The sequence below is a fragment of the Acomys minous genome (genome assembly GCF_964271855.1).
Source record: "Acomys minous genome assembly, chromosome: 2".
NCBI classification, from domain to species: Eukaryota; Metazoa; Chordata; class Mammalia; order Rodentia; family Muridae; genus Acomys; species Acomys minous.
In genome coordinates this window covers 22368536-22380637 of record NC_140484.1, presented here as the reverse complement: position 1 = coordinate 22380637, position 12102 = coordinate 22368536, and positions in this window count along the sequence as shown.

Below are 12102 nucleotides of genomic sequence, written 5' to 3'. Positions count from 1 at the left end.
TGTTCCATCCCATTCAGCCCTGCTTTTCATTGTCCAGTGTTTTTCTCAGGGCGGTGGAAGTGTGTTGAGTACTACTATGGTGGTGGCTGTCCCCTCCCCTCTTGGTCCCTGTGTACTTTCACTGCAGCCCCCTGATGGCTATGGCAAAGAGACATCTGGAGGACCCACAAATCCTGATATTTCTTTTCATTCATTCACTGAATTTATTCAGCTATCTAAAAATAGTTTGAGTCAGCAAGATAGCTCAGCTAGTAAGGGCGCTGGCACACAAGCCTGGTGACCTGCGTTCAATCCTTAGGACCCCCTAAAGTGCTTGGAGTGGTGGTCTGACGTAGGAGAGAACAGACCCCACAGAATTGTTTTCTAACCTCTACATACTGACCACGGCTGCCCTATCCCCAGCAATATATACAATAGTAATAAATAAATATTTAAAATTTAAAATATTTAAAGCATTACTATGTGTTAAATACTAAAAAAAAAAAAAAAGAAAGGGAGGGAGGAGGGAGGAAGGAAGGAAGGAAGGAAGGAAGGAAGGAAGGAAGGAAGAAAACCGCAATTTTTATTAAGCCCTCTCTCTTCCAACAGTCTGGCATTTATTATCTTTTCACAAGTTTGTGAGGGAACCAGAATCATTTCCATTTCACAGATGGAAACCCGAAGTGGCATTCAGGCTGGAGAGATGGCTCAGAGGTTAAGAGGACTGTCTGTTCTTCCAAAGGACCTGAGTTCAATTCCCAGCAACCATATGGTAACTCACAACCATCTACAATGAGATCTGGTGCCCTCTTCTGGTGTGCAGGCAAAATACTGTATAATAAATAAATAAATAAATAAATAAATAAATAAATAAATAAATAATCAATCTTTAAAAAACATGGTGTTCCTTGCCCAGAGAATCACTGCCAGTCAGCTACAGAAGCAGGGAGAACCAGGGCGTGGCGGCCTATGACTGGCCACTTCTGAAGATGCTCCTCCTTGGCCTTGTGGTTCATTCAGCGAGTCCTCACTCAGCTGCGCCTCCACAGGTAGCTTAGTAACTTTAGGAACAGAACCACGATGCAAAGGACAAGCAGGAAGGTGAAGATTCCACCCCACCTCACCCCACCCCACCGCTACCTGGGTTTCCGCCCCTGAAGTGCCTCCTAGTAGCTTTCTGACTCCCAGAATCAAATTCCAGCATGCTTCCCTGGCTTCAATTCCCTGCGCATCCCCACAGAATTGCAGATCCACCGAGGAGGCCCACCACAGAAACTGGGCTGAGTCCGGAACCTGAGTCAGCTGGCTTTGGACCTGACTAGCCATGGCAGGTACAGCATCTCCACAAGGCGCGCTGAGCCCTTTACTGTTTCATCTGTGAAGTGGGAGACTTTGTTACCTGCACAGACAGCAGGAGGAGATGAAGAAGATAAACAGAAAAGGGTTTTGTTTGTTTGTTTGTTTGTTTGTTTATACTGTTTTTTGTGGTGCTTGGTACCAAACTCAAGACTTTGCTGGACAGGCGCCCCACTGCTAAGCTACGCCCCCCACCAGCCCCAGGAAAAGGGTTTTAAATTCTGAGGTTTCTCCTTGTATAAGAAAGAGTGTTCCTATCACTCTGTGCAAGGCTGATGAGGCCTGAGACCAGCCTCAAGTTGTCATTGCTGACCCTCAGGACTGCACGGGTATGGATAATGTTTTTCTACTATAAATGGCAGTAACTCATATGGGTGCTGCAGTAACTCATATGGGTGCTGCAGCTCACACTCATCATCATCCTAGTACTTGGGAGCTGAAACAGGAATTCTCACCCGAAGTTCAAGGCCAACCTGAACGGCACAGTGGGACTTGGCTTGAACAAAACAGAATCTTGGAATTCAGACAAGATTGCCATTAAAAATAGATTTATTTATGTATTGTTATGTATATGAGCGCTCTATCTGCACGTACGCCTGCAGGCCAGAAGAGGGCACCAGATCTCATCATAGGTGGTTGTAAGCTACCATATGGTTGCCGGAAATTGAACTCAGGACCTCAGGGAGAGCAGCCAATACTCTTACCCTCTGAGCCATCACTCCAGCCATGTTTTTTTGTTTTTAAGCATAAGATTCCTTTCTCTTTCTCTCCTCTTTTCATTTCCCCTTTTCTCTGACACAAACTCTCGGTCTTTAAGAAAAAGCCAGGACATAATCATTCTATGAAAGAAGCAGGCTTGGTTCTGTAGCCTTGGGGAGAACTGCTTGGACTTTATTATTTTCTTTTCACTTAGACACAGGAGGCAAGCACTGCTGGGTGTCTGAGAGCCACCCCTGGAGAATGTGTCCTTTTGCTTTGTAGCCATGTCCCAGGAGAAAAGTCAAACATGTCAGAGAGAGAGAGAGAGAGAGAGAGAGAGACAGACAGACAGACAGACAGACAGACAGACAGACAGACAGACAGACACAGAGACAGAGACACAGAGACACAGAGAAAGACAGAGACCGAGAGACAGAGAAAGACAGAGACAGAGAGACAGAGAGACAGAGAGACAGAGAAAGACAGAGACACAGAACCAGAGAGACAGAGAAAGACAGAGACAGAGACACAGAGAGACATAGACAGAGAAAGACAGAGACAGAGACACAGAGAGACAGAGAAAGACAGAAACAGAGACACAGAGAGAGACAGAGAAACACAGAGAGAGGCAGAGAGGTGGTGGTGCATTTCTTTAACCCTAGCACTCAGAAAGCAGAGGCAGGCAGATCTCTGTGAATTTGAGGCCAGCCTCAACTACAGAGTGAGTTGCAGGACAACCAGGGCTACTCAAAGAAACCCTATCTCAAGGAAGAGAGAGAGAGAGAGAGAGAGAGAGAGAGAGAGAGAGAGAGAGAGACTATGCCAGAGAAACAAACTTGCAGCCACATGTGTCTCCATCTATTTTTTGTTATTATATCAAAGTTCTTGAGTACAGGTGATTTATAAAGAATAGAGGTTTGTTTAATTCACACTTCTGGGTGCTACCATTTGCTGAGGACTTGTTTGCTGAATAACAACACAACATGGTGAAGGACATCTGGCAATGAGAGACAAATAAGTGTCTTAGGGTGTTCTTTTGTTTTTATTTTTGTTTTGTTTTAAATCTACTGCAGCAACCATGGGAGTGCGCCTTTGGACTTCACCCAATTCCATTCACTTCTTAAACACCCCGTCTCTAAATACACCCACATAGAAATAGGAAAGCTGATTAATAGTTCATCTAATACATGATCATTTAGTATAACATTAAGCCATAGCAGCATATTACAACAAACGTATGTGCACCGTGACCACTGTGTACAAGACCCCATCCATGTAGTCAGCCTCATGGAGCAGAACAGACATCTACATCTTTTACAGCAAGATCCCATGAGGGATGATTCTGCATAGAAAAATGATAGATAGCTTCCTTCCCCTTGAGTTAACTTCTTATATTTTGTAATTGGAGACAGAATAAATAAAGAAGCCAAAAGGGGGTGGGCAGTGCAAGAGGAATCATGCAATTATGTGCAAGACCTTGACCCATGGTCTCCTTGGGACATGCACAGTTCCAGTGTGTCTTGGAGTGTAGCCGGCTCTTTTGGGCTTGCTCTGGCATCACGCACCTGTCATCTTTGTGGTCTTGGCACTGGTGTCATGTAGTACGTGCTTAAGCAGTGTGTGTTGAGTGAACCTCTTTCCCACTAGGTGAGTAATGTGGCTCTTGGCCAAGGAAAGTTGCCATTCAGTGCAAATGGACTATCCTTTCTTTCTTTCTTTTTAAAAATTTATTTATTTATTCATTCATATTACATCTCAATTGTTATCCCATCCCTTCTATCCTCCTATTCCTCCCTCCCTCACATTTTCACCCTATCTCCCCCTATGACTGTGACTGAGGGGGACCTCCTCCCTGTGTATATGATCATAGGCTCTTCTTGGTAGCCTGCTATCCTTCCCCTGAGTGCCACTGGGCCTCCCCATGAAGGGGACATGGTCAAATATGGGGCACCAGAGTTCATGTGAAAGTCAGTCCCCACTCTTCACTCATCTGGAGAATGTCCTGTCCATTGGCTAGATCTGGGTAGGGGTTCGATGTTTACTGCACGTATCGTCCTTGCTTAGTGCCATAGTCTGAGCAGAACCCATGGGCCCAGATCTGCCCATCATAATGTTCTACTTGTAGGTTTCTAGGACCCTCTGGATCCTTCTATTTCCCAATTCTCCCATGCTTCTCTCACCTAGAGTCCCAATAGGATGTCCTCACATCTAGACTATCCTTTCTAAGGCAAAATGTTTGTACTGGGGATTTGCATCTTTCCGCAGAAACATCAAGATAATGGAGGCGCCTGCATTGACAAGCAGGCTGACCCTCACCGAAAGATGTGGAAAGTGGTTTGGTTTTCTGTTGATCTGGTTTCTTGGGGGACCAGCAACAGCAGTTGATTATTTCTGGTCAGTCCCAGCGAGAGAGAGGTGCACCAGAGAGACTCCTGGGATTTCCCAGTTGGGACAGGAAGAGCCCAGTGGAGGGGACTGGAGAGCCAGCCGGCAGCCAGGCAGCAGTCACCCAGCTGCAGGAATGGCTGGCTGAGCCCTTCTTCCCCTATAGGGCCTGCTGTCTCACAGTTCTGAGTCTTGATGTGACCTTGGAGTCAGGCTGCTGAGGTTCAAATCATACTTGCCAGGACCTTAGGTAAATCCCAGGACCCCAGTTCCACAGCTGCAAAGGGCAGATAATGAAAACAGCAACTTGCACTGTCTCCTTCTGTGAAACAAAACACACCCCAAATCTGAGATCTTAAACCAATAATAAGCACTTGTTACCTCCATTTCTGAGGGCCAGGTGCTTGGCAATGGTTTAGCTGGACACTGAGACGTCTTAGAAGGTTCGCTCAGCTGTTGATCATCTGAAGGCTCGAAGGAGGCTGGAGGGTCGGTCTGTTTCCAAAAGGGACCTCCTGAGAGTAGCCCCCTTAGAATGGTTCTAATCCTTTATATACCCAACCGATGTAAAGATCAGTCACACCAGGACTTCACTGACAGTGGTCAGGCATGGCTGACCAACTCAGGCCTCATGGTCAGTAAGTTTGGTGTTGACAGGTGAACACAGTTTTTCCCAAATGAACTACTTTCACAGTCGTCCCACGTAGCCACAGAGAGTGTCTTCCGCCTTCCAAGGTGAGAGCGAGGGAGGGTGAGAGACTTTGCTTTCCACAAAGACAGATTTTTTCCCCCCAGTAAGTCTATTCCCACCTAGGTGGTGGCTTATAGTTCATGCTTGTAATTTCAGCCCTGGATGCAGAGGAGGTTGGCTGAGACAGGAAGGTAACAGATTCAAAGCCAGCCTGGGCTGCATAATGAAATCTTACAAAACAAACAGCTTTAGTGGACAAGAGTGGTCTCTAGGTAAACGTAAAGATCTGAGTTTAAATCCCTAGTACTCACGTAAAAAATCAGGTGTGGTTGCACGTGCCTGGAACCCCAATGCTGGGGGTGGGGTAGGGGGGGCGGTGGAGAGGCACAGACAAGAGGATTACTGGGGCTTAACTCCTGGTTCAGTGAGAGACTCTGAAGGAATAAAGTGGAGAGGGACAGAGAAGGAAAAACATCTGCATCCTCTCCTTCAGCCTCTGTGAGCACAGGCACAGTGTGCACACGTGCGTACAAGTATCTCATACACCACACAGGCATACAACGTCCCCACAAAAATACAAACGCCCAATTCCCTTAATTCGTATGAATAATAATTTTATCTTCATATACATGTACATATTTCACGAAAGGCATTATTTGCGATAGTTTACTTTTGCCATTTCTCAGAATAAGGCTTGCCTTTCAGCAGCTATACCTTTTTTTTTTAATTTTTAAAAATTTATTTAAAAAATGTTTAATACAATGTAGTTTGATTATATTCGTCCTTTTCCTCCAACTTTCCCCAGGCCCTACCCACTCAACGTAATGCTATTTCTCTCTCTCTCAAAAGCAAAACAAACAAACAAAACCTCAATCAAAATGCAAACAAAAAATTCCCAATAAGACAAAAACAATTCTAAATTACGTTAAAACCAAACAAAAACCACCTTAAAAAAAGGACAAAACAAAGCAGAACAAAAAATCCAAAGACAACCCCACAGAGTTTATTTTGTTTTTGTCCACTACTACTGCACATGGGGCCTGCCCTTGAGCGCAGTTGATATATGCAGTGACACTTAGATTTGCATTGGAGAAAACAATTTTCCTTTTCCCAGTGTGTCTCAATTGCAGACAGCTTCTTAGTTAAGGGTGCGCCTTTGTGTCACCTCCCCTTCTCGTGAGCAGCTGTGGTTTATAGCCACCACACTTCCAGGACTTTAGTGACCGATGAATGAATTAATGTAAGGAAGTACTTAGGACTGCCAGGCACGTGGTCATTACACCTGAGTGATTGCTAGTCATACTGTTCTTGTTACTATGGTTACTGTTCTATTTGCCTTCCTCGCCTGTTCCTCACTGTTCCTCCTCCCTAGAGTCACCTGAGCAGTGGAGGCTGATCCCACACTCCCCCGCCCCCCCATTGAGTTTTGGGGCCTCCTGAGAGTAGCAGCAGCCTCTTTGGATTGGTCCTAACCCTTTATATCCCAGGGGAGGTACTGTTGGAGTCTCCATGACAGGGGGCAGGCAGAGATGTCCGGTGGGGGCCTATCTCATCCTCATGGTTGTTAAAGGGCTGGCCCTTGTTCTCCTTTCTTCTTCTCCTCAGTGAGATGCTCACAACAAAGAGCCTGGGGAAACACCCAGGTGGAATGAGATTTGAGAACTTGAGCAAAACCCATCAGCAAGAAGGCAGAGCCACCTCTCTCCAATCTGTGTAGGCTGTACCTTGTAGATCATAGTAACCCAGGGCTGCTTGTACAGGCATAAGTCCTGCTAGGCCCTGCTTGCCAACCCTGGAGCCGTGGCTGTGTCAACCTTGAAGGAGCAAGCCTCCTTCTAACAGGTCTGCTCAGAGCAAGTTCTGTGTCTAACTTCCATAAAGGGCTGGTGTGCTAGCTGCCCCTGGATCTTGTAGAGCAGCCACTGTGCTTCCTATCCCTGCCCTGGCCTCTGACCCGTGAATAATTCAGAAAGAGGTAGCTCATCTCTTTGGGTTTAGCCTTTTCACATTTCAGTTTCTACCTCCATTTCTTTCCTTTAGTGCAGTGGTTGTCAACCTTCCTAATGTTGTGACCCTTCCATGCAGTTCCTCATGTCGTGGTGACCACCAATCATAAAATTATTTCGCTGCCACTTCATAACTGTCATTTCGCTACTGTTATGAGTCATAATGTAAATATCTGATATGCGACCCTGGGAAAGGGATATTCAACCCCCAAAGGGGTTGTGGACCACAGATTGAGAACCACTACTTTAGTGTTGAGTATAAATGTGCTGGTCGGAGGCACACAGGGGCATCGCCTTGTATGTTTTTCCTCCCCTGAGTGGTTCTGTCTCTACAGTGTATCTGTCTCTCCCCTTACAGAGTCAGACTCTATTACAGAGCAGCAGGCAGGGCCCCTTCCCTCCTGACTCTGTTGCCCATCTATTCAGGATAGGATCCCATACCCTGAGTGAGAGGGAGGGCCGTCTTGAATTCCAAGGAAGGTTCATCCTGCCTCCTCTGTTTGGGGAGTTTAGTTCTGTTTTTATGTTTTGAGGCCAAAGGTAATATATTACAGCCCTGGCTGGCCTTCAACTCACTAAGTCATCTTGGATACCCTAATCTTCTGAACTTCATGCCACCCCCTTTGAAAATGCTGAGAACACAGGTGTGTACTAGCACATGTTTTTTGTTTGGTTGGTTTTGGTTTGGGTTTTTTTTTTTTTTAAGACAGGGTTTCTCTGTGTAGCCCTGGCTGTCCTGGACTCACTTTATAGACCAGCTCGAGCTCACAGTGATTCACCTGCCTCTGCCTCCTGAGTGCTGGGATTAAAGATGTGCATCGCCACATCTGGTCCTGCACTGCTGGTGTTATGACATGGTAAGGGTTGTACCCAGGGCCCCCTGCATACCGGGTAAGCATTCTCCCACCTGGGTTACACCCTCAGGTGTTGCACCCTGCAGTTCTCAGTGCGCCTTTTTCAAAGGACCTAAGCCATCTCTGATGAACAAGACTCTGAGTGGTATTCCCAACTATTCCAATCAAAGAGTAGCCCAGGGAAAGGGGCAGAAGTGTAGACAGGCACATCACCTGTGAGAAAAGCACAGGAGGTGAGAAAGAGCCAGAGCCAGAGCAGTAAGCATTTCCACATAAACTTGATAACAATTTTGCAAGAAGAGAAATAAAACCGTGCGCAGAAAAAGTCCCCTTTGTCCCCTCGTCCTGCTTGGTTGAGGTAAAGAGGAACAAAAGTCATCCGAAATGCTGGACTTCCCTTTAGCTCAGGAACCTACTGTCCATATTTACACTTGGCGGGTCCCTGTCTTGTTTCCATGGTTCCACTTGAGAGAGGAAGAAGCAAAAGAGCATGCTAATAGTAATTAGTGGCCACGAGGGATCAATTGACATTCAGCCCACGGTTTCCTAGCTGGGTGTCTACAGAAGGCGTAGATGCCCCGATGACTACAACAGCTGTGTACATGAAGGGGACTTTACAGCGTGTATGTCTGGGGCCACCACACAAACTGAGCCTCAGCTGGTAGTGAAACTTCTATGACAAAAAAATGATAACACATTAGGCTTTTGCCACTAAATGTGATCCCACCAGAGAGCAGACAGTAGGAAGTGATCTTGTCGAGTTTCAAGAGGGCTTCCCAGCCTACCTCAGCACCACCAGCATATGGGGCTAGACAAGGGGAGAGAGGACGGTGTTGGCTTGCTGTGCAGCCCAGGCTGGCCTTGAACTCAACCATCAAGGCACTTCAGTCCCTCCCAAGAGCTGGGATTATAAGTCGGTACCACTACACATGGGTGTAGACAGTTCTTTGTTGCAGGGGCCTTCCAGTGCCTGGTAGGGTAGTCAGTGGCAGTACTGGTTTCTATCCTCCTGGAATCCAGTAAACATGCCCGCCCCGGCCTCCCGTCCAGATGTAAGAACAAAAACATGGATCTAGACAGCCTGGTGTCATATATGGTTTTGGTACAGTTTTAATGTGTTCTCCAAAGTTTCATGTGTTAGGACCTTGGCCGTAGTGTTGGTAGCACTGAGGTTAAGAAACTTTTAAGGATGGAAAATGACTAGGTTATTGGGGAATCTGCCCTGGGAAGTTGTTATGGAAGCCCCAGCTTGTCCCTGTGAGGGTGAGGCTGTATAAGTTCAAGCCCAGCTACATAACGGCTCTGGCTTCTGGCCTCAACACGCAACAACTTCTGAAATTGCTACTGCAGTCCTGATGCCATCTACCATGAGGCCCTCACCAGAGGCCGGACAGATGCAGGACTGCCTGGCCTTGGTCTTTCAGCCTTGAAAACTGAGCTAACGTACCCAGTCTCAGTATTTCATTACAGCAGTTGAACATGGACTAATATACCAAGTTAGGTGGTGTAAAATCAGAGACTCTAGGGGGTCAGACTGCCATGATTCAAAGCATAGGAGGAAATTCAGATGTGTTAATAAGCATGAAGGTGATTTTATGTATATAATTGTCTTAGTCACTTTTTTATTGCTGGAAAGAGACACCAGGGCCAAGGCAACTTATAAAAGAAGGCATTTATTGGGGGACTCGCTTACAGCTTCTGAAGGTGAGTCCACAGTCATCATGACAGAGAGTGTGGCAGAAGGCAGGCAGGCAGGCATGCTATTGGAACAGTAGCTGAGAGCTTTCATGATGAGACACTCATGAGGCAGAAGAAGAAACATTGGAAAATGTCTTGGACTTTTGAAATCTTAATGCCCACCCTCAGTGACACACCCCCTCCAATAAGACCACATCTCCTGATCCTTCCCAAATAGTTCCATCACCTGGAAGCCAAACATTCAAATATATGAGCCCACCGAAGCCGTTCTCATTCAAATCAACACAGTGGGCTAAAAACCAGGGCACGTTATCCTCCAAACTTGAGCAAATCGGGAGTGAAGGGGATTCAAAAACTAATTTCGGAAACAGACACTGTTAGTAAAGTGGGTGGTTTCATCAGCTCATTAGTTCATATACTGTGCTGAGCAAAGAGCTGACCCTAAGTCCCCTGTGTGGCTATCATGCTAAATACTTTACATATAGAAATTTCCTTTGATCTTCCCAAACCTTATATGGCCTCACTGTTGTCATCATCCCCATCTCATATGTAGGGCCAGTGAAGAACAAAGAAGCCCCAAATCACACATTGAGTTGTGTGGTCAGGATTGTGGCCCCAGCAGACTAGTGTCTAAGCCTGTATTCTTCACTAGTGACCACTGGTATTCAGGTATTTCAGGGAAGAGGTGATATATATATATATATATATATATATATATATATATATATATATATATATGCTATTATATGTTATATTCAGCACATACCACTAGCTCCAGGGAGCTCTAGGCTACCAGCCTTAGACTCACACTGGAACATATTCAGGAAGCAGGATGTACAGTGGTTATGGTGATAAAGAGCAAATAGAGCACAAAAATCAGTATGTAGTGGAAAAAGAAGCAGGCGGTGCCCGACCTAATGCCTGATTTTGAAAAGCTAGTTAGGCCTCCAAAGGCGAACCCATCCATTCCAGCAAGTTGTCACCGTAGTAGGACAGACAGTCTTGGGCCGGGTGGGTTTTTTGGTCTAGGAGTACACAAAGGGATGAGGATGGAGAAAGTTTAGAAGAGTCCTTGCCCACCTCATTTCACCACTGGCAGAACCCCCCCCCCCCAAGAAGGTATTGATAGTGACATCCTTCTGGCCCAGACCCTAGTTGCCACCCTAGTTTGTTAATTAGACTTGCAGATTCCATAGAAAAGGAGTAGAAATAGAATCCATTAAAGCTGAGGGTTATCCTAAGAACTGGAAAGCTGAGAAGACAGTAGATGAGCATCCTAGAAAAATGTCTCTAATCAGCAGACGACATTTGGAAGAGGGGGAGGGAGCAAAGCCCAGTATTGCCTCTCTGGTCAGGTGACCAGGAACATTTTTTTAGGACTGTGGCGTCTGTGCTTTTCTTGTTACTTCTTGCATTCTTCCCTCATTCTGATGGCTGTTTGGGCTCAGGCACATCATGAAATGGCAAGTCTAGTTTCTGCTAGTTTTAACCTTAAGCTCCTCCAGGGGCATCTGGGCTGCAGTGAGGTATTTAACTCAGAACAAACAAACCATTAACTATGTGCCTGGTGATGCCTGTTTTACAATACAGAATACATGTGTGTCTTTGTAATACAGAATTTAAAAGTGTCCCCTCTTAGTTGTCCATTCTGATCCCTCTGTCTCCCTCCTTCCCCCTCCCCACCTCTCTTCACAGAACTGGTATTTCTTTATTTTTTTATTTAATTAATGTATTCAGATTACATCTAAATTGTTATCCCATCCCTTGTATCCTCCCACTCCTCCCTCCCTCCCCCTTTCACCCTATTCCCCTCCCCTATGTCTGTGACCAAGGGGGACCTCCTCCCCCACTATAAGTCTCATCTCGGTAGCCTGCTTATTCTTTCTCTGAGTGCCACCAAGCCTCCCCACCACGGGGAAGTGGTCAAATCTGGGGCACCAGAAAAACTGGTATCTCTTGCCGACAATCAGCCAGTTTCCCAAATCCCATCTTTGAGGCTCCTTTATTTCGATCTTTTTGTCTTCTTCAGCAGTGTCCAAAACCACTTTCCAACTTGAAGCTAGTCAAAACTCAAGCTGAGCCTGTCTCTCCCAGCCGACACAGGATCTGCAGCTCGCCTTAGAAGTCACATTGTGTACCTGGACTCGCGTGTGGGTGACAAGCAGAGGCACAAATGCATGCGTTTCCAGACACCACGTCAAACTGGCACACATCATTCTCCATAAACACACTGAGACAACCACCGGGCACAGTGGGCAGAAGGAGAGGTCTGAGGGTGGCAAAGGGCCTGAGGTCATAGGTGGTTGGGGTGTTTAGAGAAGTGCTCTCTAGCTCTCAAGCCCCAGACACGCTTTTAGCTCTCTAATGACCTCATTTTCTAAAAAAGGAAACTAGAAAGCAGCGGCAGGTGGGTGATGATGGCAAGGAGGGAAGC